At 38.0% G+C, this 27,664-nt stretch overlaps 1 protein-coding gene across 3 annotated transcripts in view; it reads right to left on the bottom strand.

Annotated features, from left to right (window-relative positions):
- The window catches only part of VWA8 (von Willebrand factor A domain containing 8), a 372,416-nt gene that overhangs the window by 76,792 nt on the left and 267,960 nt on the right, over positions 1-27,664 (bottom strand). The gene's annotated exons all lie outside the window — the stretch shown is intronic.

The raw sequence follows: 27,664 nt of genomic DNA, 5'->3' as shown, positions 1-27,664 counted from the left end.
CTCCTGAACGATTTATCCCATGTGGAGGGGGTATAACACTGAGAGAGGGTGATGGCATCTCCTAGAGGCCACCCCTGGCTGGAATGGGTCCAGCGCTTCTCCTGGGGAAGGAGCATGAGATTTCATGTTCCCGGAGGGGACTGAGGTGGGCAGAGGAATCATAAGGTTCATGCTGTAAAAACAGTAAGAAAGAATGATTCCCCCAATTTCCTCTTCCTCAGTTCTCCTCTCCTAAGGAAAGGAAGAGTCCTAAAAATATAGAACTGCCTTTTCAACTTCTGCCATGAAGTAAACGTATAATCTCAGATAAGTCACTTAATCTTTCCGGGATTCAGTTTACTCATCAGGATTGCCTTGTGATCTCTGAGGTACCTAAAGGTATTAACGCTACCAAACATTTACCGAGCGCTAATATTTGCCATATGCTGAAATATGCACGGATTACATATATTAATACTTGCTATACGCATGGGTTATCTCATTTATCTTTACAGCTCCCCTTTCAAGTATTATCATTTCCATTTAATGTGCAGAGACAGAGGCTTGGAGAGGGACAGTGAGTTGTTCATAGTCACAAAGCTAGTACGGAGTGGAGCCAGGATACAAAGGCTAGTCTGTCCGGTTTCAGAGTTGGTTCTTTTATGAGTTATGCCAGATTTCCTCCATTCTGTGATTCTCACCATAATAAACAGGTGTGAGTCATTTGTTAAAAAAGAGGAACCATTAGTTTGGGACCGGAAGAATGAACTGGATATAATCCACAGCTTTGCTCCTTGTAGGAGAGGAAGTTTGGCTCCTTCCTTCAGCCTTTGTCTGTTACATCTCCCTTCCTAGCATCTGGCAGGGAGGAATTGCCAATCTGACTTGGCAAAGGTCACCCACTGGGCTACATTTTCCAAGTGTGCCATCATTGTGCATTAAATGTGTAATAGGCTCCCTGGTAGTTCCCACTTTGGTGAAGTGAGCTGACCAGTTTATGACTTATGTCCTTTAGGGAAGTCCAGTTGGTCTGTTTCTTTCTGCTCTACCTCTCCTGTGCCTGCACCTGAGAGGGGAGTTAAGGCTGGGGCTTCTGAAAATATGGCTTAGAGTCTAAGGGAAGGAAGCAAGAAGACCTGCTTCAGCTGCCAGGCCCAGGTCTTGCTTTCTTCATTTTTGCTACTCCTGCATCAAGGGTAGCTGGGTACTGGTCCATTTACTCATAAATTAGTATATATATATATATTGGTACTTTGTGTCCCTTTTGGCTAGTTTTCTTGTGTTTATAGCTCCCTTGGTTTAGAATCCTGCGGAGGGAAGATGTAAGCAATAGGTAAGACATTCCTAAGTCCTAGCCTCATATAACTTAATACCCTTAAGATCTCAGGTTGCCTATAACAAGTACAGAGACTGAGTTAGTGACTTAAAAACTACCCACAGAGGAAAGTCCAGGCCCAGATGGCTTCACCACTGAATCCTACTGGACACTTATAGAATTCATAGCAGCTCTTTGCAAGAATTGTTAGAATTGTTCACAAAGAACAGTTTTCAACTGATTCTGAGGCCAGTATTATACTGATACCAAAACCAGAAAAAGACATCACAAGAAAAGAACACTACAGATCAATATCTTTTATGAAAATAGACGCAAAAATCCTCAACAAAATGATAGTGAACCTAAATTCAGCAATATATTAAAAAAAGATTACACACTATGACCAAGTGGGCTTTATCCCAGGAATGCAAGTTTGCATATTATCATGCAAGTTTCACATGAAATTCAATTAATATAATACACCACATTCATAGAATGAAGGGAAAAAAACCACGTGATCATCTTAATAGCTGCATAAAAAGCATTTGACAAAATTCAACACTCTTTCATGATAAGAACACTCAATAAACTAAGAATGTGAGGGAACTTCCTCAAACTGATAAAGGGTATCTACAAAAAACCCACAACCACAGCTAACATCACACTCAATGGTGAAAGACTGAGTGCTTTCTTCCTTGATAAGTAACAAGACAAGGATGTCCACGCCACACCAATTTAATGTTGTACTGGAGAGTCTAGCCAATAAGACTAACTAGGTAAGAAACTGAAACAAAAGGCATCCAGATTGGAAAGAAAGAAGTAAAACTACCATTATTTGCAGAGAACATAATCTTACATATATAGAAAATTCTAAGGAATCTACTAAAAACTATAAGAACTAGTAAGTTCAGCAAGGTTGCGGGATACAAGATCTATAATAAAAGTCAATTGCATTTCTATACATTAGCAATGAACGATCTGAAAATGAAATTAAGAAAACAATTCCAGGGCTTCCCTGGTGGCGCAGTGGTTGAGAATCTGCCTGCTAATGCAGGGGACACGGGTTCGAGCCCTGGTCTGGGAGGATCCCACATGCCGCGGAGCAACTAGGCCCGTGAGCCACAACTACTGAGGCTGTGCATCTGGAGCCTGTACTCCACAACTGGAGAGGCCATGATAGCGAGAGGCCCACGCACCGCGATGGAAGAGTGGCCCCCCACTTGCCGCAACTGGAGAAAGCCCTCGCACAGAAACGAAGACCCAACATAGCCAAAAATAAATAAAACAACAACAACAACAAAAAACAATTCCAATTACAATAGCATCAAAAAGAATAAAATAGTGCAAAACTTACACCCTAAAAGCTATAAAATATTCTTGAAAAAATTTAAAGAAGACCTAAACAAATAGGACATCCATGCTCATGGATCAGAAGACTTACTGTTTGATTTGTTCTATGTTCTGAATGTTTCTGTCCCCCCCAGTTCATATGTTGAAACCCTAATGCCTGATGTGATGGTATTAGGAGGTAGGGCCTTTGGGAGGTGCTTAGGTCATGAGAGTGGAGCCCTCATGAATGGGATTAGTGCATTTATAAAAGAGATCCCAGAGAGCTTGCCCCAGAGAGCATGACCCTTCCACTTTATAAGCATACAGTCACTGGCTATGAACCAGGAAGAGGGCCTTCACCAGCTTGAACCCCTAACACCAATCATTGCTGGATTAAATGCTTTAATTTTGAAAAATTATTGATAATTTGTTAAGTATAACACATACCAGGACCTAGGAAAAATAAGTATGAGGAAAACACAGTCCCTGGCTTTAAACACTTAAAAACTTTGTAAAGGAGAGTAAGACAATTTCACAAGTAATTCAAGGGAGGTTGTGTAAGTACCACACAAAAGGTATAAGCCTAGTGGGTGGAGTCAGAGGAGGAAGAGGTCATATCCACCTTGGGGGAGGGGTAGACTGGAGGAGGAAGCGTTTGGGATGGACTTTTGAGATTGGATGGCTGTGACCTACAGAAACAGGAAAGAGGGAGTGGTAGAAGAGAATGGGTTGCAGATGGCAAGCAACCACTAACAAAAGTGCAGGGGAGAACAAGAATGGGCTGTGTCCTGAGAGTAGTTTAGCTTGGCTAGAGTGTAAACTGGGTGCTTGCAGGCTGGGGCATGCTGTGGAGGCCCTGGGTGTCAGGAAGAGTGGGTTGTATTTCAGATTGACAATGGCACAATTTCTGAACATTTCTGGTCTAGAGTGACATGTTCAGAGCTGTTATTTAAGAAAATTTAACTCAGCAGTCTATGTAGAAGGGATCAGAGTAGAAAGACTCTGGACCTCAAACAAACTTCCATTTTTTAGGTGAAGATTAGATATTGTAATGTTTAGCGTAACTTACTTTTATCTTCAATTACTCAAGAATACTATAAGGAAATGCTAGGGAATCAGTAGGCATAATTGAATTAGATGAACAGTCTATGAGTTATAGTCAGGCGGAAAATCATATTATCTGTATTTCTGGTGGAATACTTTTACTTTGTATGTGTTTCCTTGTGAGTAATCTTGAGTAGAGCAAATTTTTTTGATTGCTATTTTGAGCACTGTTAATTTTTAAAGTACTGTTAGTATTTAATCACAAGGTTATTGTTTTTTCTTTCATCCTATAACTTCCAAAGGTTTGTTAAGAGGGGGGGTGCTATTTTTTTTTTTTCCTGTTGAAATGCACTTCCAACTTGGTAATGTCTATTAGTGACAAAACAGAATTCATTTCCAGTAACCAGGCTTATATCAAACTGCAGAATTTTAGAGCAGAAGGAAATACAGTACACCAGAATGCTTTTTGCATGCACTAAGCCTCATATCTCAGAAGGAAGACATTCTACCACGAGTGGTTGTTTGCACAAGTTAGAAATAAAATTAGAATCATCCTGCAACAAACATCACACCTCCACAATACTGGTTGGGACAGGAAAGAATCCAATTCCTTGGACTGTTCATCCTAATCTATGTAAGTTATGATCAAAGAGTTAACCCCTCCTCCAATAAAATGGGTTATTGCACATACTCAACATGATTCCTAAAATTTTCAAATTTAATTCAATAGCTCCTCATGAATTTTAAAATTAGTTCCCCATGCTCTATCATCATTCCTCCATTTATTATACAGATTTATGATAGTAAGTAATAACATCTCCCATTCATATACTACTTGACAGCTTGCAGAGCACTTGAACATATGTTATCTTGTTTGGTTTTTACAATTCCGTGACGTAGCTGCTATGGTTAGCTTCATTTCGCAGATGGGGAGATGCAGCTTCAGAGGGGTTAAGCGACATGCCTACGGTCACTGGCTACAACTGGAAATCAAACTCAGTTCTAGCTACCTGGTTCACAGGTGTTCATTCTGGAGCCACAAACTAACCAGTGTAGGAAAAACTAGGGGGTGGGAGATTTATCACCATTTGGTTCTTTGCCAACCTAGGCAACGGTCAGCTAGTGAACAGTGAACTCACAGAAACAAAAGACTCAGCCTTCTAGAAATCACCAAAGGAGTTTGCAGCTTTTACCATCCCTCTGAGGGACCTCATAAAAGCTTTAAATAACCAAATTAATTATACATTCATGTACAGATTCACTGATTCATCACGAATTTACTGAGCTCTGACCAGGTGTCACGCTCTCAAGCAGATGCCGGAATGGGACATGAATTCTGCTCTTGGGAAGCTTGCCTTCCTGACACACATCAAAGTAAGAGATTGCAGTGTGACCAGGGCATGCGGACGCCACGGAGGGAGGGGTGAATTCTGCTGGGGGTGGGCAGGCTGGAGTCAACTGCTCAGCCTTGAAGAATGACACACAGAAGTGGGTGGTGGGCAGGGCAACCAGAGAGGACAACATGAGGGAAGGCACAGGGCATGGAAATGCATGTTTAAGAGCTGCGTGGAGAGTGTTCTAGCTTCATTCTTCTCATTCTTCTGTGACTGGAGAATTTGCTTTGTCACTTGTAAGATGCATAAACAATAAAAACACTCTGGGCCAGAATAGTTTTTTTTTTTTTTAAACATTTTTATTGGAGTATAATTGCTCTACAATGGTGTGTTAATTTCTGCTTTATAACAAAGTGAATCAGCTATACGTATACATATATCCCCATATCTCCTTCCTCTTGCATCTCCCTCCCACCCTCCCTATCCCACCCCTCTAGGTGGTCACAGAGCACCGAGCTGATCTCCCTGTGCTATGTGGCTGCTTCCCACTAGCTTTCTATTTCACATTTGGTAGTGTATTTATGTCCATGCCACTCTCTCACTTCGTCCCAGCTTACCCTTCCCACTCCCCGTGTCCTCAAGTCCATTCTCTGCGTCTGCGTCTTTATTCCTGTCCTGCCCCTAGTTCTTCAAAACCCATTTTTTTCTTTTAGATTCCATATATATGTGTTAGCATACGGTATTTGTTTTTTTCTTTCTGACTTACTTCACTCTGTATGACAGACTCTAGGTCCATCCACCTCACTACAAATAACTCAATTTCGTTTCTTTTTATGGCTGAGCAATATTCCATTGTATATATGTGCCACATCTTCTTTATCCATTCATTAGATTAGATTTTTTCCCCTGACAATTAATACCGTTATGTTGTTTATTATTGTGACTTAAACCTCATGCAAAACTAAATACATAGTTGATATACTTTGAGATTTGTTAGAGGACGTGTATATAACTTTGGGAGAAGAAATGTAAGTTTTATCTATTTATACCTAGATAATATTTTGAGATGTTTATTTTTCTTCCTTCCCTCTGATTTAAGCAGATTCCATTTAAAAAAATTATCTCAGGGTAAGTATATAAGAGGGCAGAAAGCAGAGGTAGACTGTATCTTTTTGGCTCTTGTATTTGAAACCAGGGATTGGCAAATATTTTCTGTAAAGAGCCAAATAGTAAATATTTTAGCCCTTGTGGGCTATATGATCTATGTTGCAACTACCCAATTCTGCCCTTGGAGTACAAAAGGAGTCACAGATAATATGTAGACAAATGAATGGGGCTGTGCTCCAATAAACTTTATTTATGGACACTGAAATCTGAATTCCATATAATTTTCACGTGTCACATGATATTGTTCTTCGTTTGATTTTTTTCAACCATTAAAAATGTAAAAACCATTCTTAGCTTGTGAGCCATACAAAAACAGTTGGTATAATTTGCCAATCCCTGTTTTAAACGTTTAATGTCATTAGGAGAATTTAAGAGTTTTGTGGAGCAAGTAAGGAAATTTACCAACATAGGCTAATTACTTGGAAAAGCTTGGAAGAGAATGAGGCTTCCTTTCTTGAGGTCACCTCCACCCTGGTGAGATGGGAGAGAGATCTGTGGGTCCCAAAGTGTTTTGCCATCCTTCTAAGCCCCCAAAGTCTAATTTTGTTGCCAAAATTCCAAATTAATGAGATTTCATTTGAAAATATGAATTTTGGTCTTCTCTAGAAAACAAGCCTGCATTTTCACATGGCAACAGCTAAGTAGAGACTGCCTTCCTAGTTGGGGCATGACTTCCTGTTCACCTCAGACCCTCCTGGCCTGTGTCCCCTCGATCCAGCACCTGTGAGCATTTGGTCTAAACTCCACTGTGCAGAGAATGATCTCCACTGAAACTAGTCTTTTGGCTCTAGGGAAGCTATGTGGTGAACAGGAATAAAAATGTGTGCATCTGAGTCAGAGACACCTAGGCTGAAATCTCAGCTTTGTTCACTGTTAGAAGAGTGACCTGGGGCAAATTACTTACCCCAGTCTCAGAAAGAGAACAATAATACATAACCTGAAATGGTGGTTGTAATGATATATCAGAGAATGTATTGAAAGCAGCTAGCACATTGTAAGCAGTCAATAAAAAACGAATCACTAGGATGGAGAAGTTCTTTGATGTGTATCTTAATTTTAGACACTGTCTTCATTGTTGCCTTTTGTGGAAGGGCCTAAAGGATCAGTTTACAATCTATCTCATTTTATACTAGATAAAGAAATTAAGGCCCAGAGAGATATGACTGCCCAAAGCCACTCATCAGTGATGGAACCAGGAAGAGGATATGGATGTCTTAGTTCTTGACCTCAGGAAATTTCTCTGTACCCCATGGCAGAACTAAAAGTTCTGAATTCTTTTCATAAAAGCCTTTCATTTCATAGTCTAGAGATCTTCTAACGGAAGGAACATTGACTCAAGTCTTCTGGCTAATCTGACTACACTTTTAAATTATAATTTCCAAATACAGTGAAATGACGACAGTTATTAGTTGTTGAAGTGCTATTAGTTGTTGAAGTTAGCTGAAATACTCCTGTTCCAAGCTCACAGACACCCTCGTGTGGTCACTAGAAATAACAATTCCAGCCAAAGGATCAAGAAAAATCTGGAGCTATTTAAAGTTAATGATGAAGTATGGCAGGATTGGTAGATACGTGTCAAATAACATAATAATAAAAAGTCACTATAATTGCATTCTTTTAGGCTCTGGCCAACGGCCTGGGGAAAAGTTATCTATTTCAGACCAAATCTTTAAGGAGACAAAGATTATAATGGATGATTACTTAGGGCTTGATCACAATACGACTCTGTTATAATGAAGAAAAATATTCAACATATGTGGTGGCTATATTATCTCAGATCTTTGTAGATTTTCCTCCATTATCAGTGATTCTGAATGACAGAGCATTCTGGGACTCTGAGTGCAATTGCTACGTGTAGGGCAACGGTCCCCAACCTTTTTGGCACTGGGGACTGGTTTCGGGGAAGACAATTTTTCCACGGGGGTGGGTTTATGGTTCAGGTGGTAATGCGAGCGATGGGGAGCGATGGGGAGCAGTGGGGAGCGATGGGGAGCGATGGGGAGCGGTGGGGAACGATGGGGAGCGATGGGGAGCGGTGGGGAGTGGCGGGGAGCAACGGGGAGAGATGGGGAGTGATGGGGAGCAGTGGGGAGTGATGGGGAGCAGTGGGGAGTGATGGGGAGCGAGTGGGGAGCGATGGGGAGCGGTGGGAGCGGTGGGGAGCGGTGGGAGCGGCGGGGAGCGATGGGGAGCGGAGGGGAGCGATGGGGAGCGGCGGGGAGCAGTGGGGAGCGATGGGGAGCAGTGGGGAGGTGGGGAGTGATGGGGAGCGATGGGGAGCGGCGGGGAGCAGTGGGGAGCGATGGGGAGCGGTGGGGAGCGATGGGGAGCGGCGGGGAGCGATGCGGAGTGATGGGGAGCGGCGGGGAGCGATGCGGAGCGATGCGGAGCGATGGGGAGCGATGGGGAGCAGCCGATGAAGCTTCGCTCGCTCACCCGCCGGGGACGTCCTGCTGTGCGGCCCGGTTCCTAACAGGCTGTGGACTGCTACCGGTCCGCGGCCTGGGGTTGGGGACCCCTGGTATGGGGGATTGCTATGTGTAAGGTAGTTAAACCTGAGGGCTCTGCTGAAATGTCTTCTATCAAATGTTAATTACCACTCAATGGGTGGGAGCAGAAGGATGAGGGTGTATCGGAGAGAAGCTCATGAGCTGCAGGTGTTCTGGGTGCTCCCGACATCCACTCAAGACGGTCGGTTCACTGGTGACTTGGTTAAACAGAAGTAGGTTAGAATGCTTCTTTTGTATTAACAGGTTGACCTAAATGAACAGGCAGCGCCCCCAACAACTGCTCAAAGAAACAGTATTTGTCCCAGTACAGAAAATCAGTGACAAAAGCAGTTGGATTTACCTTTTGTGCCACAAAATAAGGATGTACTCAAAACAACGACTGAGGCATATCAAAAGGACAAGGGAACTGGCTTGAAGGGGTTCCCACTGGATAAGTCTAGAACAATTTGAGCATTAAAATAAATAAGAATGGCAATAGACTATAAGCTATTAGGTAAGACAGAAATCCATGAAGCCATACTAATAAAAAACAAACGAACAAAGGAAGAAGGGAGAGCACTTCCTTAGCTCAGAATGCCAGCAATAAATGCAGAAGGAATGACAGAATCAGACAAAATCACCACTTGGTAACCATAGTAGTAATAATTGATTTGAGCAAGAATCACCAATGGATGATCAAGTTAATGGATGAAAGTTTGATGAGAAACAAAATATTTGCCTAGTCTTGAAATGTTTGCTCATGAGACACATGCATTAATCATAAAGGGGAAAAACAGTAACTTCACAGTAGAGAAATACAGCGGAGATAATACCTTGACCAAATGTTTAAAGTTAACATCACCAGTAATGGGACAAATCGACATCCTGTGTGTCACCTAATAGGACACACTGAGAAAAACACAGCATCATTTCTGGGATATTCCAACCAAAGATCCATAAACTGAATCAGATAAGCCCAAACCGAGGAATGTTCTACAAAATAACTGGCCTATACGTTTCAAAAATGTCAAGGTCATGAAAGTCAAAGAAAGATGAGGACCTGTTTTGGACTGAAAGATAACAGAGATGTGTTAACTGAATTGTAACACATGATCTGGATTGTTTCCTTTTGCTAAAAAGGATGTTATTGGGACATCTGAAATTTGTATAAGTTTTATTTTATTTTATTTTTGGTCTGTATTCATGAAGAACACTACCTTGTTATTTTCTGTTCTTATAGTGCCTTTGTCAGATTTTGGAAACTAGCTTATTCTGACCTCAATAAAGCAAATTAGGAGGGATTTTCCCTTCTTTCATCTTCTAAAAGAGCTTTTTTTAAAAACATCTTTATTTGAAATTTGTATAAGTTTTAGACATTAATGTAGTATCAATGTTAACTTCCTGATTTTAAGGTCTGTATTGTGGTTATGTAGGAGAGTGCTTTTGTTTTGAGGAAATACTCACCAAAGTGTTTGGAGGTAACAGGGAATCGTGCCTACAACTTACTTTAAAGTGGTTCATGGAAAAAAATGTAGAGAGAGAAAGGTAAAATAAGCAAACAGTTTTAAAAGATGTAATTAGATTTGGTGAAGAAAAACAAAAGGGTAAATTATTTGTCTATACCTGAGAAGAGAAATTATAAATAGAGCTTGGATTTAAGGCTCTGAGGGGGAATGCTTTTTCTTTCTGTTGTTTTTATTATCAGCTGCCTTTGATGAACATATGCTCCTGTCAAACTCACCAAAGATTAGAAGATATAGTGAAAAACTCAGAGGTGGTTTTATTTATAAATATAATTTATAATTAATATAATATATAACCTATTCATATAATATATAAATAGTAAATATAAATATAAAATAAAATAATATAAAAATAGAAATAAGTAAATATAAATATATGTCTGTCTATAAATCTACCTAAATATTTCTCAACCTGAGTTTCGGTGAGAAGAAGAGTTATATTCAGAATCATCAGGTCTGTTGCTGTTTACTCCTGAGAGCAGTCAGAAGCTTATCCTTACTAGAGAGACATGCAGCTTAGTAATTATGGGCTATGGGATAGGAAAAAAATCATATTTTAGTATTAAGAGAGCCAGAGTAACAATAATAGCTATTATTTATTGCTGTGAAATAGCCTTATGTATTTGTTGGGGGTTCTATGGGTTAACTCAAACCAGACTTAAAACACGTGAATTTGTTTCTGACATTATGTCAGGGTTTTCTCTTTCTGGGCAATGACTCTTATGTAAATATGATGGCAGAGTGGTTGAGGTCATGATGACTCACAGTCAAATGCAGCATTTTCCCCTTCAGCTAGCACAAAACCTATTTAAGTTTTAGTTTTCCCTACTAGAGCTCTATAGATGTCGTTGTTCTTTATGGAAAGGATTATTCAACTCATACCAGCAGTGTGAAATATAGGGCTTTAATAGCATTTACAACAGAAGTATATAAAAGGAAAAAATAATGAAAATTATTCAATATTAGTGAATTCTTTTCATTGGGGGAGGAAAACCCACTGTAATATCATCAGAGCACTGTCAAGAAAGACTTGACAATTTCATTCAGAACCCTGGCAACTGGAAAATCTCATAAGAAAACTGTAACTAGAATATTTATTTCTGCCCTACATGTACTTAGAAAACCAAGCACATATTTTTGAGGTATTCAGTCTAGGAATGAAACAGAAGATAAATTTAATGGATGCTATATAATCATCACTGGCCTAATTATCATCATTTTGCATTTGGTAAGGGTCATGTTTCATGAATGTCATCCTGAGTGCAAAACAAAATAAACCTGACAATAGTCTTGGCCTCCAGGAAACCCTAAACTGGAAGGTCATCAGCTGTCACTTGGAAGGTAGCAGTCAAAATTACAAAAAAAAAAAACAAAACAATCACACGGTCATGTTTTTTGCTTAGTCAGTATTTCTTCTGGGGTATTTCCTTTATTCCTAACACGTGGTTCAGATGGGACTGATACAGTTCTCTCTCATCCCAAACTCTAGAAGTGGAGACATGACCTAGGTCTGACCACGTAAGAGTATCCCATCATTTTGGTCACAGTGATCGGTTCAGAGATGGGCATGAGATCTCAAAGACCAGTTGGAGCACTTCTGAGGACTTCTGATGAAATTACTGGCAAAGACACTCCCTTTTGGCTGGGATTACCAGCTATGAGAACCATGCAGAACCTAATGCTACCAGGGCCATCTTTGCCACCAGATGGAGAAAGACTGTAAGAATAAAGCCACCTCAGAAAAAGCATAACGAAGAGGACAGAGTCTGTGTCCTGTGACACATGTTGAGCCTTTGGTTTGAGCTGTGCCTAAGGCCCGGGGACTTCTTGGTTATATGAGCCAATAAACCCCCTTCTGTAGTTTAAGTTAGTGTGAGCTGAATCTTTGTCACTTTCAGTACCTTTTCTTTTTCCATAATGAATATGGAATCACATGAAATAATAGGTCCTCTCTTCAAAGGTATGGAGGGAAACTATTCTTTTAACTGTCAACTTAACCCTAGCATTCCAAATATATTCTCTTTAGTCATAAATGCCATGCAACAAGGCTGTAATATGAGTCAGGATTAGAATTAGCATAAGGCTCTTGTCCTAAGAGACCTACTATAGAGGGTCCACGGTGAACTGGAGCAAAGAAAACCAGGACTATAGAGACCAGCAACTTGCTAAAGTATTAAAAAGATTTTGAACACATTTAGGAACTATTGGGTTAAACAAATTAAAGAGGTTTCTTTACTGGGACTTCTCGAAGCCAGATATTTACTAATTGTAACTTCATCTCTAAGCGTCTTCTAGGTTATACAGTATTTTCCAACAGTGTGGACACGGATTCCTGACAAAAAAGGGTTCTGAGAATATGCTTTCAGGAACATCTGACTCTACGTATTTCTAAATAGCTTATTTGTCCTGATCATTTTGCTTGATCTCTCTACTCTCCTTAGCAGCTAACCATTTTCATGGTTTCAGTGAAAATGTCCATGCTAAAGATCACTGGAGACAGGGTGAGAGAGTGTCATGGACATATATACACTACCAAATGTAAAATAGATAGCTAGTGGGAAGCAGCCGCATAGCACAGGGAGATCAGCTCGGTGCTTTGTGACCACCTAGAGGGGTGGGAGAGGGAGGGTGGGAGGGAGGGAGATGCAAGAGGGAAGAGATATGGGAACATATGTATATGTATAACTGATTCACTTTGTTTTAAAGTGGAAACTAACACACCATTGTAAAGCAATTATACTTCAATAAAGATGTTAAAAAAAAAAAAAAAGATCACTGGAACTCTTGCTAACTTGAAGTTCGAGTCCAATTGTTATTTTCCAATTACTGACTGTGCAATGTCAATGGAATATCTCACCATTACTTCAAATTCAGCACACTTATAATGCCCTAACCCTATCTCCTCTCTGCTCTCCTGACTCCTTCAATGGTCTGCCAGACACCCACCCTAGAGACATGCAAAACGCCTGCATCCAGGTCCCTATTCGGCCTTTTGCCATCGGCTCACACCTGGCCATACCTCAGCCTCCCGGTTGCCCTGCTTCACTCAGGGCTCTTTTCTAGACCTCACATCACTACCAAGTCCATCCTCCTAATACATCCTTCACTACTCCATACACTTTCCTTATTCAATGACCTTCAGCAGCTCCTGGGCACAGGAAACCTAAAAATCTCACTGGGCCTTCACACGGCCTGCTTCCTCCTATTCAGGTGACTCCTTATTGCATTACTCCCCCCCAAACACCATTTGCTTCCCTTAAGCTTGTCTTACAATATGCTACAGATACGCTTAAGACAGACCAAGGGTTGCCAAGAAGGTGAGCTTTCTTTCAACTGCTTTTAAAAAGTCCCACGCCAGCAAGACTGTGTTGAAAGTAAATCACACACTGTCTTCTGAAAATCTCCCAGCCTGTAGGTTTCTGGTGGTCCCAGACCCAGCTCGTACTCCTGCCTCTGGTCTGGTGTACACTCCCCTGTTTTCTTGGGATAGTTGGTGTTGAACCTGGATTTGCCCTCTGGGCTTTGTGCTTGCATCAAATCGGCCGTGATGTTTGTTCACTGTTCCTCTGGTATCTGTGTCCATGTCACTCATGGATTTGCAGTGATCCAAGCCTATGGCACAACTCTTCCTCTTACTAAGGAAACACACAGTGCTCATTCGTATCTATGCCTGTGGTCATTTTTTTTTGGATTGTCTGGAATGCCCTTTCCTCTCCTTTTCAACTATCCAAATACATAAATAGAATAAAAGTTCAACCAAAGCCCCATCTCCTTTGCTTATGAATTTCATCTGCATTGGTGCCTCTCCTCTGAACTACTACAGCACAGGGCTCAAACTCCACAATTTAACATTGAACTACACATTCTTTTGTACCACTGGCTGCTGTTTCATGACTATCAGTCTCACCTCCCCAATTATATAATATAAACTTCCCGAAGGTAAAAACCATGCTTCATATTTCAGTATTCTCTGGCCCTCCACAGGGCCTATGCTGGTGGCTACAGAGTAATGCTCCACGGGAACATTCTGGCTGGCTGATTGTCAAGTGACTCAAATATCTATTGCTGGTCCGTAACTTCCTTAATTCAATAGATGACAACCTGCCAATGCCACAAAGAAACTCTCCAGCTTGGATCACCATCATCTCTTTAGGAAATTATGGTTTGTTGACTTTCCTAAAGCCAGGTCTGGAGTATAAACACTGTTGTTATGTGAGAATCAACTAGAAATATGGGGGCAGGAAGACAGAGTTTTTAAGGAACTGAGATTCAACTAATAGAGCCATTAGATTGTAGACATAATGATATGACAGGAAAACTTCCCCAATGAAAAAGGTATTTATGATGACAAATATATAATTATATTTGGATCTATAGGTATCAGTTGCTGCTTGAAACTTGGGAATGCTGGAAGGCTCTTCATTAGTACAGATTGAGATTATACTTAAAAGTTTTCACTTTATTCACATGCAGACAATTACTGGTAAATCAATTCATTAAAAAATGCAGTGACAGTTATTTCGTGGGTATACAAACATGGCTGAAATAGGATCGATACTCAACAGGTTAAATAAAATCATGGGAACACAGCGGTTTGTTAAAAAAAAGCAACTTCTAAGTGAATAAAGTGCCAGCTTTGTCTGGGACAGACCAGCTAGTCTATTTCCTCTAGCTTTTGTGTCCCAGCCAGGCTTCTGCTCTGCCCTGCAGCTTGTGGGCTTCACACCCCCACCCTAGAAATAGTACACTCTTCTCTCTGGCATCCAGGGCTTTCAGTGGTTTTTTAATAGAAGCAGAGAACATTGATGGTTTAGTTATTAGGCAATCATGGAGGAAATATAAGGGCTGTGCTCTGCCTGGAAAGTGAGCAGTAATTATATAGAAGACCTATTCTCACATCTCTATCTTCCCACAGCATATCCTAAGAGGTTCAAATGAAACTAGTTCTAGAAAATCATTTTAACCCCTGTCAGGTCTTGTGCTTTTCAATGTGCTTAAACTTTTAAATGAGACAACACACTGAACCAATGCAGTTCTAAAAGCTGACGTGGTTAAGCAAAGTACTAACAAGTGAAATGATCACAGATTTAACATAACCTATCTGTCACAAAAGGAATGATGGAATTTATTTTTCTCTGTGCCACCTGACCTCTGCTTTCTTTGATGTTCTTTTGCTTTATCACAAACACTTTAAAATTTTATTAACTTTTAATTTTATATAATCTTTAAAGATTACTTTCCATTTACAGTTACTACAAAATATTGGCTATGTTCCTGTGTTGTACAATACATCCTTGAGCCTATCTTAAACCCAATAGTTTGTACCTCTCACTCCTCCAGCCCTCTCTTGCCCCTCCTCACCACTGGTAACCACTAGTTTGTTCTCTATATCTTATCACAAACACTTTTTAAAAATGATATTGAGATAGGTAAACATTTGGGAATCTTGCCTTCTCACAATCACAGCACTACTGTTTTCACTGGTGACTGGAACTGACGATCACCCTTCTTAAATTTGAGAGACATCAGTTTTCCTCTAAACATTCCACAGTGATTCACCTACATCCTTGAGGATAAGCTGTATTGATGTGCGGGTCCTGTCTTTCAACGTCCCATTTTTAAAACAGAGGTGAAAGATTCCCCAGAGTTAATCGTTAGCGCTGGGAAAGGAAAGGTTGATGAGATCATTGCTACACAACGGTAAGGTTGTTTCGTGGTGATGACGGATACCCAGTCAATCCACTCTTCTCCTCATTGAATCACACCCTCCCACCCCACACCTGTGATTGTCATTATTCCTCTCCTGCCGGCAGGCTTGCTCTTCTAGAAACCAAGTTCAGATCCTGCTGCCTTGTTCACTTGAACAACATGGAAATTTTGCAACATTTTAACCTATTTTATTTATTTATCAAAAGAAAGAGTGTCAGGGATTTAAGAAATGGCGTAAGAATCACTCAGAATTCTGTTTTCTATCATTAACATTAGGGAGCACCCAAGAAAGATTCTGATTACTGTTTGCCACAGAGCTGTATAATATTCCTTGACTCCTGACTTCCATGGGAACCAACATGATCTGATGGGATTATACAGAGACAAATGCCTAGTTTTAACTCCACTGGCATTTTCAGGTTTTGGCAGGGGGAGGGCACCCTGGATACCTGACTAAAGGGTGAAAGTTGATAAAGCTGCCAGGGCCGGAGTGCATGGTGGTTAAAGAGCACACATTACAGAACCACTGACTCTGCCACTTACTAGCCCTGTGACCTTGGTCAACTTGCTTAATTTCTTTGAGCTTGAGTTTCTTCATCTGTGAATTACATCCCTGGAGCATTCTCTTACCCCCAAAATATACCAAAGGTTAAGACTTTTTTTTATTTTTAAACTCTCTAAACAAATTAGCTTTCTTTACCTTCGGAGTTTTTAAGATTTGGAATTAGCTTTACATTCTCCACTTAATGCAACAATGAAAGATGACATGGCAGGTGCCATTTACTGTAGTCAACTACTATTATTCCTGGTTTGGCAGCCACTGAGTCATTTTATTTTTTTATTTTTATTTTTAAAATTAACAGGTTTTTTTCATGTTGGCTGTGGATGTCCAATTGTTCCAGCACCATTTGTTGAAAAGGTTATCCTTTCATTAAACTGCTTTGGCACCTTTGTTGAAAATCAATCGGCCATATGTCTCTGGGTCACTTTCTGAATACTCTAGTCCATTCCATTGATTTATGTGTTTGTCCTTTTGCTAACATCATACCATCCTGCTTATTGTAGTTTTACGGTAAATCTTAAAATTGTGTAGTATGATTCCTCTAACTTTATTCTTTTAAAAAACTGTTTTGAGTATTTTTGTTTCATATACATTTTAGAGTCATCTTGTTATCGCTATAAAAAAAAATCCTACTGGGATTTTGGTTAGAACTCTCCAAATCAATTTAGAGAGAATCGACATTTTATTATGTTAAGAATTCTAATCTGTGAACTTTCCTTTTACTTAGATCTTTGGTTTCTTTCACTAGTGTTTTGTAGTATTCAGCATACATATCCTATACATGCCTTGTTAAATTTATACCTAAGTATTTCATTTTTAGGTGGAACTGTTTGTAAATGGTATATATATTTTAAAATTTTGGTTTTTAATTATTAATTGCTAGGATATAGAAATATGATTAATTTTGGACCTTGCTAAACTCACTTATTAGTTGAAAGACTTGGTTTATTTTGCACGTTATTTGTTTTTTCTTGGTACATTCTGTGGGATTTTCTAGGTAGGCAATTATGTTGTCTACAAATAGAGACAGTTTTATTTCTTCCTTTCCAATCTGTATACTTTTACTTATTTTTCTTGTGGTTGCACTGGCTAGGACTTTCAGTCTGATGTTGAACAGGAGTGATGGGTGTATGGGTGTGGTTATTCTTGCCTTATTCCCAATCGTAGGGGGAAAGCACCATTAAATATGTTGCTAGCTGTAGGACTTTTGCAGATGCCTTTTGTTAGGCTGAAGAAGTTCTCTTCTATTTCTAGTTTGCTGAGAGTACCCACTTCCTTTTCAGATGGCCTTGAGTCAAGACCAGGAGACTCTGGAGGAAAAGGAGAAACACATCTAGTTCAATGGTAGTTCAAATTCTGGTCTTCCTCAATCCATGTGCTATCACTTCTTTTTCAGAGACCTCAGATAGTTGCTCAATGTATCCTGTCCGGATTTTATTGCTGAATTCAGTGGAAAAGACAGGGTAAGTGTGTGCTTACTCCATCTTATTTATAACTAGTACTCGAGTCATTTCAAAGTGAAATAAGGAAAATTAACCAGTTTCTTCAGTTCTATTAAAAAATATGTATTTTTTAAAGTGTCTAGGATCCAAAGATGAGTTAAATGAAATCTTTGTTTCATGGCTACTCTTATTCCTCTTATTTACCTGGTGAATTCCCACTTGTTATTATTCTAAACCAATTTTTAATTTTTATCAAAGTAATAAATGTAAATAGTTTAATAAGCCAAATAGTACTACAAGATGTATAACAAAAATAGCAACCTCGAGCTCCACCATCTTCACCCCCCAATTCCCACTCCCCAAAGGTAGCCAGTCACTTCAACTTTGCTTACTATGTCTCCTGCTATTTACCTTCATATTTCTAAATAATATTCTTACATTCTCTTTATTTTTAAGTTTCAGACATTATCTATTGACTTCCTACTATGAAAGGTAAGGATTATTTCACCTATCTTACCTAGAACATACATTACTCATGTTCCCTCCCCTTATCATCCTAATAGAGTGCCATCATAAACTTGAGTTAAAACAATATTAATTGTTTACTTTATTATTACTATTATATGGTACTATATTACTATATGCAATAATATATGTTACTATATATTACTATATATTTCTAATTATAATAATACATATTACTATATACTTATATATACTATTACATACTATTATTGTATATAATTTTTCATTTTTCCCACTAATATGTACTCTTTACTAATTCTTAGCTTTACTTTATTTATCTCTCACTAATTGTTCCCCAAATTCTCCAGCAGAGCTGTAAAATTCTCTCAATATAGTTATTCTATCACATTACCAGCTCCTTTTTTTCCCCTCAAGACATCTATTCTTTCTGGAACTCTGTTTTCCCACTTTGCTTCGGAGTAGTTGTTTTCAAGCACAGCTGTTATTCTAGAACATCATTTCATGATCATGCTGGGAATTACCTTTGCCTCTTCCCCGGCTAAGACCACTCTTTCCACCCTTTCTTCTTCTTTCTTCATTTATTCCCTCCTTTTGTATAAAGAATGAAAGTTTTTTGAGATTTGCATGTTTAGTAATGTTTTTAGTCTACCGTCACATTTGATTAATAGCTTGGCTGGGTATAAAATTCTCGGTTGGAAATAATTTTCCCTTTAGCTTCCAATGCTGCTGTGGAGAAGCCTAATGCTATTAGGATTTATAGTACATTTTATATAAGCTGTTTCCCACTTCCCTCAACTTAGAAGTTTTCAGCTTTGTCTCTTTACCCACAGGGTTCTAAAATTTCAAGTGAATATACTTTGGGGTGTATGTGTGAGGGTGTGTGTTTTCCAGTTATTAAATGGAACATCTGTCCTGTAGTTTAGTGAAATTTTCTTAAATTACTTTTTGGGTCATTTCCTGCCCTTTCATTTTCTCTTTCTGGAATTCTTATTAGTCAGATAAGACTTATCTTCTCTCTTCTATTTTCAATTTCTTTGTCTTTTGGGAGAGTTCCCTAATGTCCAATCCCTTTTATTAATTTATTTCTGCTACTACTTTTTAATTTCCAAGAGATCTTTCTTATTCTTTGAAGGTTACTATGTTAAAATAGCACTATGTTTCTGTTTTATAATATTTTCTCTTACCTCTCTGAGAATATCAATTATCACTTTGTGAAATGCTTTTCTGCTTTCTGTATCATCTCTATTTCTCTGTTCATTTGTTTTGATTTCCATCTTTTATATAAGAGGCTATCCATTAATATTTAAGAATAAGGCATTAAAAAGTAGATTGAAATTTTTGTTTTTTGTTTTTTGTTTTTGCATAAAGTAGGGCTTGCCAACAAGTGGGTCTTCTTGTAAGGCTAGTAGGGAGAAACTTCCAAATGTCAGCACCAGAAAGGCTTTTCTCTAGAGTCACAGATGTAGAAAACAAACTTATGGTTACCAGGGGTAGGGGGAGGTAGGAATAAATTGGGAGACTGGGATTGACATATACACTATATACACTATATAGATAACTACTACTATATAGATAACTAATAAGGACCTACTGGGGAACTCTACTCAGGACTCTGTAGTGGCTTATATGGGAAAAGAATCTAAAAAAGAGTGGATATATGTGTACTTATAACTGATTCACTTTGCTGTACACCTGAAACTAACACAACATTGTAAATCAACTATACTCAAATAAAAATTAAAAAAAAAATCACTTGATAGGACACAAATAGCTTTCCTATGGATAAACAATGTACTAATTTTAATGTAATTTTGTACGTTAGTACATTTTTACTTATCTCCTTATTAATGTATCTCAAAAATGATTGTTTCATCCTATAGACTGCATTATTTGTGTATATTGACTCAAAATGATAAGAAAACAAATAAAAAAATATTTTCCTTAAAAAATAAAAAAGTGAAAAAAAGAAAGGCTTTTCTCTTGGGCTTGTCAGTTTCCAGAAAGGATTTTCCCAATCTCCTGCTTAAGGGATATAAATATGGATGCCAGCTTCATGAGATTTAAATAAGGAAAGCAGACCTTCACTTTATCTTCTTGTTGGCTATATGGTCTCACTCCTGTCTTAAACTGTGCAGATCTCCACTGTGGCTCCCGTTTCTTGCAGGGGTAGAGGAGAGCCGGCTGCCCAGGTGCATAAGATGGAGGAGAAAATCCGTATTTCTAAATGGCCTCTATGTGGGCTTTCAAGTAATCTGCCAATTTTCAGTGCTGCCCTATACTCTAACCTTCTTTGGAACATGGTGTCTTCAAGTCCTGATGCTTTATGGGCTTCCATAGAGTAAAGCTTGCATCTCCCCCCCAGAGGAATTTTAGGGTTTTAGTTCTCTCCAGTCACTAACTCAGTCATCACCTACACATGTATTTTTTAATCCTCCAAAGTGTTTTGCATCTCTAATCTTGTGGTTTTGTACCTTTTTTGATCCTTTATTGTTTTCTTACTGGGATTTTGGTAAGAGGCAAAACTAAACCTGTATTCGATTTGTCAGGAGTCCATTTCCCCTTCCGTAAAAACCAGATTCTGGTATTATTTTATCTTAAAACCACTTCCAAAGATAGAGTTAAGTATTCTTTGCTGTCCTCCGGTCCCTTAATCATGCTTCCATCACTTTCTTCACCACACTGCACCATAGTTTATTTGGTTATAGCGCTACTTGACTGTAAGTTCCCTGGGTCTGTACCTGTCTCTTATTTATTTCTTTATCCTAGTGAGTCTAGATGATCAACGAATGTTAATTAAATAAATAAATGTAAGAATGGGTGGAACTATTAAAAGGGAGAGGTTAGAGATGGCACTTGAGGTTAGAGATGGCACTTACAAGCCCTGACCTTGTAAGGAAACAGAAAATAAAAAGAGAGACATTTTTAGAATGTTATAGAGACAAAAGAACATTGTATACAGAAAAACTAGGAAAGACAGCTCCAAATTTGGCTTGCTTTTTACTGTTCTCAGGACTCGGCTAAAGATGATGTATATTTCACTGTGTGTTTTTTGGTCCTGTTCTAATTTGTCTTTTGAATAAGGCTAAACACTGTATTCCTCTGCTGACAATTGTCCTACCATTGATTTCCTGCTTTTCTTCAAGCTGACAAGTTTAGGCCCAGACCATTTTTTCAATTCCTTTTTTGGGCCTGACAAAACTTTTCCTAAACAGGATTATAAGCAAAGCTCTCTTTCAACACTAAGGCAGATGATGAATTATGTAACTCACTGGGTCATGATGTAATAGTAGGTGTTTGGGTAACACTGCTTCCTTTTAATTTGGCTTTGTTTCCATGTAAGTGTTAAAGAATTCTGTAGCCCAATATTACCTAACTTCTGAGTTTCTAATTTTTATTTGTTTACTAAATACTTTGTGACAAGTATGAATGCATTTCACTCTTACAACAACTTGTAAAGTATACTGGGATTGTCTTTATATTACGACTGGAAAGTGAAAATTAGAAAGAATGAGTAATTTGCCGAAGATCACTTAAAAAGTGGTACGTGGATTTGAACCTGGGTTTGACTACTTAAAATTTCATGCTCTTAAACAATAGGCTATACCACTTATAAATAAAATTACAATATTCTCTATAAATATAACAGCAAGGTTTTATTTCTATAGCCATTGTGATGTGTTGATTATACATAACTATATACATAATGAGCTTAGAACCACAAAAATTCTAGAGCCATTGATTGTCAACATATTCATTGCATTTGATATCTCAATTTATAACTGATATATTACAGAATTAATTTGTTTTCCTTTATACTTTAAATAAATAGTACTAAGATTACTTCTTTACTTGCTGATTATATTGTCAAGCAGTATGCAATGGGGATATAGTATATAAAATAATGATCTTAAGGTCTGTCATGAGAGAAAGGAGTTGAAGTATTTCTGCTGCTGATGATTTGAAAAGCAATTACCTAAGTTTAGGCTTTTTCTAAAATGTAAAAGCTAAATGATATTTCTATTTTTAATATTACTTTAAAACTCTAATACCCATGATTTTCATAATTTTTACGGTTATCTTTTTTGTTGGATATGCACAAAAGTTTAATGAAAACTCATGGCCTCTTTAAACTCATAAACTTGTTGATTTGCTTGTCTTGGGAAGGTGGCTGTTGATTTAATTTTAGTTACATTTAGCAATTACTGACAAATTTGTGATCCAATGGAAGCATTACTTCTGGAGGAATGTAAAAATCGACTGGCAATTTCCTTCTGAAAGAGTTTATAAGAAAGGAGGCCCTTATGCACGAACCCATGAGTGTTATCCCACTTGAGTATAGACTTCTCTCCAATTCTTTGCTCAAACTGAATTCTTTGTTCAAGAAGAGCATTGCTAATCTGTAACTGGGACAACTGTAGGCTTCCACATCTCCCAGAGATATCATGACACCATCTTATGTGTGTTCTCAGTACCTCTTTCCCTTTTCTTTTGCCTTTCTTCCTTCTTATCCACATTTCCGTTGTCTTATTTCTGAAGGACCTTGCAGTCAGGTAACTGTCATAATTCTCCTTGGGGAGTTAGTTAAAGGCTTAATCAAGCCAGGGGCATGCTGGAACCAGATTGTACTAGTTTGCGAGAGATGCTTGCTAAATATTCAGACTTTGTGAGTAGATTGTTAACCTTTGGTAGCTTTAAATCAGCCATGGAGGGAGTATTTACATCTCGATAACTGGCAAACATTGTAAACTGCCCCCCACCTTCCAGAGAGCTGGGCTGTCAGCACTCTACTGGGTAGTACACTCTCCAGGGGATCTTGCATTTTCATTAGGTAAGCCTGAAAACCTTATTCAAAGTCTAGATTCAAAATGAATTTCTATGTTTGGGATTTCTCTAACAGCAATAAACAAAGGAAAAATCATTAGAGGCACTGACCAAGTGTTACCACATAGGCAAAGAGCTAGACCATCTTGATGAAAACCACTTCTACTGATATATCACTAGGAGATATGGTGGGAAATTATAAAAAAAAATTTTAAGAAGTATTGCCTTTCTGGGCCAAGGAAGATTCCCAAAGATATATGTACGTATAACAGTCCTATAAAATGTGTATCACTCTATAACAATGAGCCACTTAATCAGACTGTTAAGTGTTTTCAGAATTGCTGACCAAAGCTAAGAGTGAAGTACAGGAGTGGAATATGACCCTTAAGAAGAACAAAGAATTGCAAACTTTCACAGAAGATCTGGAGATAATGTAGCTTGTAGAGTCAAAAACTAAATTTACTAATAGAGTACCAATTAAATAATCTTGTGGTTTCCAAAACTGGAAGTGGGCCTTAACATTCTTAAAAAATCATAAGCGTTGGATGTGTAGTTAAAGAAAAGGCTAGGCCTAGTTACCAAAGTACAGCAAATGACATTTACTCATATTCCTAGAATATCTTCTTTGAAAGATTAGGTGCTTAGTATAATAAACTGGTTATCTTTTCTATGTATTTTTGTCTATGCCTCTCTCTATTTTCAATATTTACCATAACTACTGTGTACCAGGCACTATCTTAAATATAAGGGTCAATAAGTTCCAGTCCCACACTGTTTCAAAGATTCTATAAAGTTTTAAAGTATACAGTTAAGGAAGTATTATTCAAAAAGGCCTCAAAGAGATTCTACGAGTAATATATGAAGGATTTAGTTTCTGATTAGTTTATGTAATTAGACAATAACATTTGAAAACTGTAATCTTTTAGCCTTTTTGCTCCTGCAAGAAGAGTCACCAGGAGCTTTTTAGAGAAGATGATTTGATTTCTGAGGAAAACTGTGGTGTAGCCTTCTTGGGAGGAATCCAAATGTCACTAAATAAAAATATGAAAACTATGCTTTATAGGGAACACTATAAAACCTTGTCAGAAAAATTTTGCTTATAATTAACCTGTGCTTCTGAAAATATCGAGTCTAAAAGTAGTAAATATGAATTCTTAATAATGGGTCCTTAGACTACAGTTATAGTGATACTTTGAGTTTGTTGTTACAGTTGTTTACTGTAAGAAAAACACATGTTCCTATCAAAGCATGTAAAATTAATGAACACATTTTATATGAAGCTCAAAAAATACTCTCTTGCAAGCTGTACTCATTAAAGAAAACTATCAATGAATGCATTAAACAAAAACAAAAATTCAAAGCAACAATGGCTTCAAAGCTAATACCTCAAGAAGGCTGAAATGTAGCAAAGTCAAAAAAGGATAGGGATAAAACGTATAACTGACAGAGTTTATCTAAAGAAAAACAGTTCTTTTGACACCAGGCAAAGGAATCAGGGAAAGATGGGGGCCAATAAGTGGTGAATGGCATGGCAGATTTTCTGCCTGGCCTTCACTGTTGACCTGAAGGAGCATCTCATGACCAATAAGAACCGCTGAAGAGGCTTGTATAAACCTCCCCTAACAGCAGGTCTGAGGCTGCCTCAAACTACTGGAGTGTAAACCAGGCCTTTTAATTTCTATGATGTAAAGTAAGTCCATTTGGCCACTAGATGGAGATCAGGTTACTCTGCCATTGACAGGGAAGCTGCTGGCAGTCAGCAAGAGATAAGTATGGTCCTGAGAACCTATTCTCTTTTCTCAGTACTTCTATGGAAGGTATTTTCCAAGAGCCCAAATCAGGAGCAGACCAATGTTGAATAAAGGGTCCATAAATGAGGAGTAGGTTGAGGGATTGCTTAGGAAGGTAGCTGTAAAAGACACATTTTTGCTTGTTATTACCATTACTCCTGGAATGATTCAGATTTAGATTTGGTTGTACAAACTACTTGTAAATAGTAACATAAGCTGGTCTAAATAAAAGCAATTAAGTATGCTGTCTCATTATTTATTAAGCAGTGAGAAGGAAGAGGAGAGATGTAACCAAAAATTACAACAACGGCAGATTATTTGGACAATGAATTCTGTCTGTTTAGACATAAAGATATATGCTCATACTTTGTTTCTCAGTTTGAGTATGTATGTAAGTGTATATTTTCAGTATCAACAAAATGGATCCAGGAACAGCAGAGATGGAAGGAGAATGTTAGATAACATTCTAACATTCTAATTTTACAAATGGAACTATCATTCAATTCTGAATTATGTACCTTTATTACTGAATAAGTCTTATTTCTATTATAGCTGCACTTTGAACTGGAGACATAAAGTTACACATTTCCTAGAAAATGTTTCGTTTGTAGAAGGATCAGATACTGCCTTGTATAATATAGCGGAGTATTTTGATTATTTTTGAGATGTTAGATACTATATTTCTGTTCATTTCTAACTTAGAAACTATATATATTCATTCAATACTTATTCAGTTACAACTGATAAACTGAGACAGTTAAAAGAATTCCAAAATTGATACAGCCACTATGGAGAACAGTATGGAGGTTCCTTAAAAAACTAAAAACAGAACTACCATATGACCCAGCAATCCCACTACTGGGCATATACCCTGAGAAAACCATAATTCAAAAACAGTCATGTACCAAAATGTTCATTGCAGCTCTATTTACAATAGCCAGGACATGGAAGCAACCTAAGTGTCCATCATCGGATGAATGGATAAAGAAGATGTGGCACATATATACAATGGAATATTACTCAGCCATAAAAAGAAATGAAATGGAGGTATTTGTAGTGAGGTGGATTGAGTTAGAGTCTGTCATACAGAGTGAAGTAAGTCAGAAAGAGAAAAACAAATACAGTACGCTAACACATATATATGGAATCTAAGGAAAAAAAAAAAAAAAAGGTCATGAAGAACCTAGTGGCAAGATGGGAATAAAGACACAGACCTACTAAAGAATGGACTTGAGGATATGGGGAGGGGGAGGGGTAAGATGTGACAGGGTGAGAGAGTGGCATGGACATATATACACTACCAAATGTAAAATAGATAGCTAGTGGGAAGCAGCCGCATAGCACAGGGAGATCAGCTCGGTGCTTTGTGACCACCTAGCGGGGTGGGATAGGGAGGGTGGGAGGGAGGGATACGCAAGAGGGAAGAGATATGGGAACATATGTATATGTATAACTGATTCACTTTGTTATAAAGCAGAAACTAACACACCGTTGTAAAGCAATTATACTCCAATAAAGATGTTAAAAAAAAAAAAAAGAATTCCATTTGTTGTCAAAAAGCTTCAATTTCGTATATATGAGTATAAACAAGCATATTTGTCTACTGTGTACCAATCATCATGCTAAGAGCTGGAGATACAAAGATGTACAACAGAGGCAGGAAAGTCACAGGGAAGAGGAGAGTTACATGGTTAAAACACAAATAGGGGTTAATTTTTGAACCAGTGAAGACCTGTTATCAAAATCACGAGACTCCTTTTAAAAGTTCTGTTGTGAAAGATAAACTTAATTGTTATAACCTCGTTATAACACATGAGAAATTGAAATAAAATATAAGAAATTCAAACACAGTAGTATTTACTATGAGGCATCAATTACTGTAATGAAAAGAGGAGCTTCATTCAAAGGGAGAAGAAACTAATCTTCAGAATAATGAAAGAAGCAGAACCATAGTTAATTAATTTTCTAATTACTGTTATGGATAGTGACCAACATTCAGTCTGTTACTGTGATAGATCCACTGCACTTAATGACATGTTTATTTTAGAGTAATACATTTGTTTTAGCTTAATTAAATTAATATACTCATACCCTTTCAAAAGGATTTGGGGCTGCTGGCCTATATTGGTTTGCGATTTTCAAAATGTTCCTATAATCTAGGAATATGTATTACTCATTTACAAATACACACACACACACACACACACACACATATATTTCTCCTCTAAGGAATATCACAAAAATAACCACAGAAAATAGTAATTATTAATCAGATATCAGTGGAGTAGTTGGTAGAAATTTCTTATCTTGTTAACTGGTTCTTTACAGAGCAACACAGTTGGCAGGAACCTACCTTTCTTTTTGCTGGATAGAAATGAAATGTAAACAAAGAAGTTTTCCTCTGAAGGTTAAAATAAATAAATTACAAATAAAATAAATCCTTTTATAATAGGGTTTAGTATTTATGGGTACACAGCCTTCCTCACTGCTCACATTAGTTCCAGACAGCAACTAGACTAGTTGGTGACTGAGCCATTTCTGGAGCTGTGGAACTTCCTCCCTCTGTGGTGACCTGTTCCCATATTTCTTCCTAGTGCAGGCTTGGGTCTACTTATTATGACTGCTAAACTTCCATTCTCTGGAAATAAGGAGGTTGGTAAAAACACATCTCTAT

Source organism: Eschrichtius robustus, chromosome 18 (assembly GCF_028021215.1).
Source record: "Eschrichtius robustus isolate mEscRob2 chromosome 18, mEscRob2.pri, whole genome shotgun sequence".
Classification (NCBI taxonomy): domain Eukaryota; kingdom Metazoa; phylum Chordata; class Mammalia; order Artiodactyla; family Eschrichtiidae; genus Eschrichtius; species Eschrichtius robustus.
The sequence above is the reverse complement of the archived record's forward strand: the minus strand, read 5'-3'. Positions and strand labels throughout refer to the sequence as shown.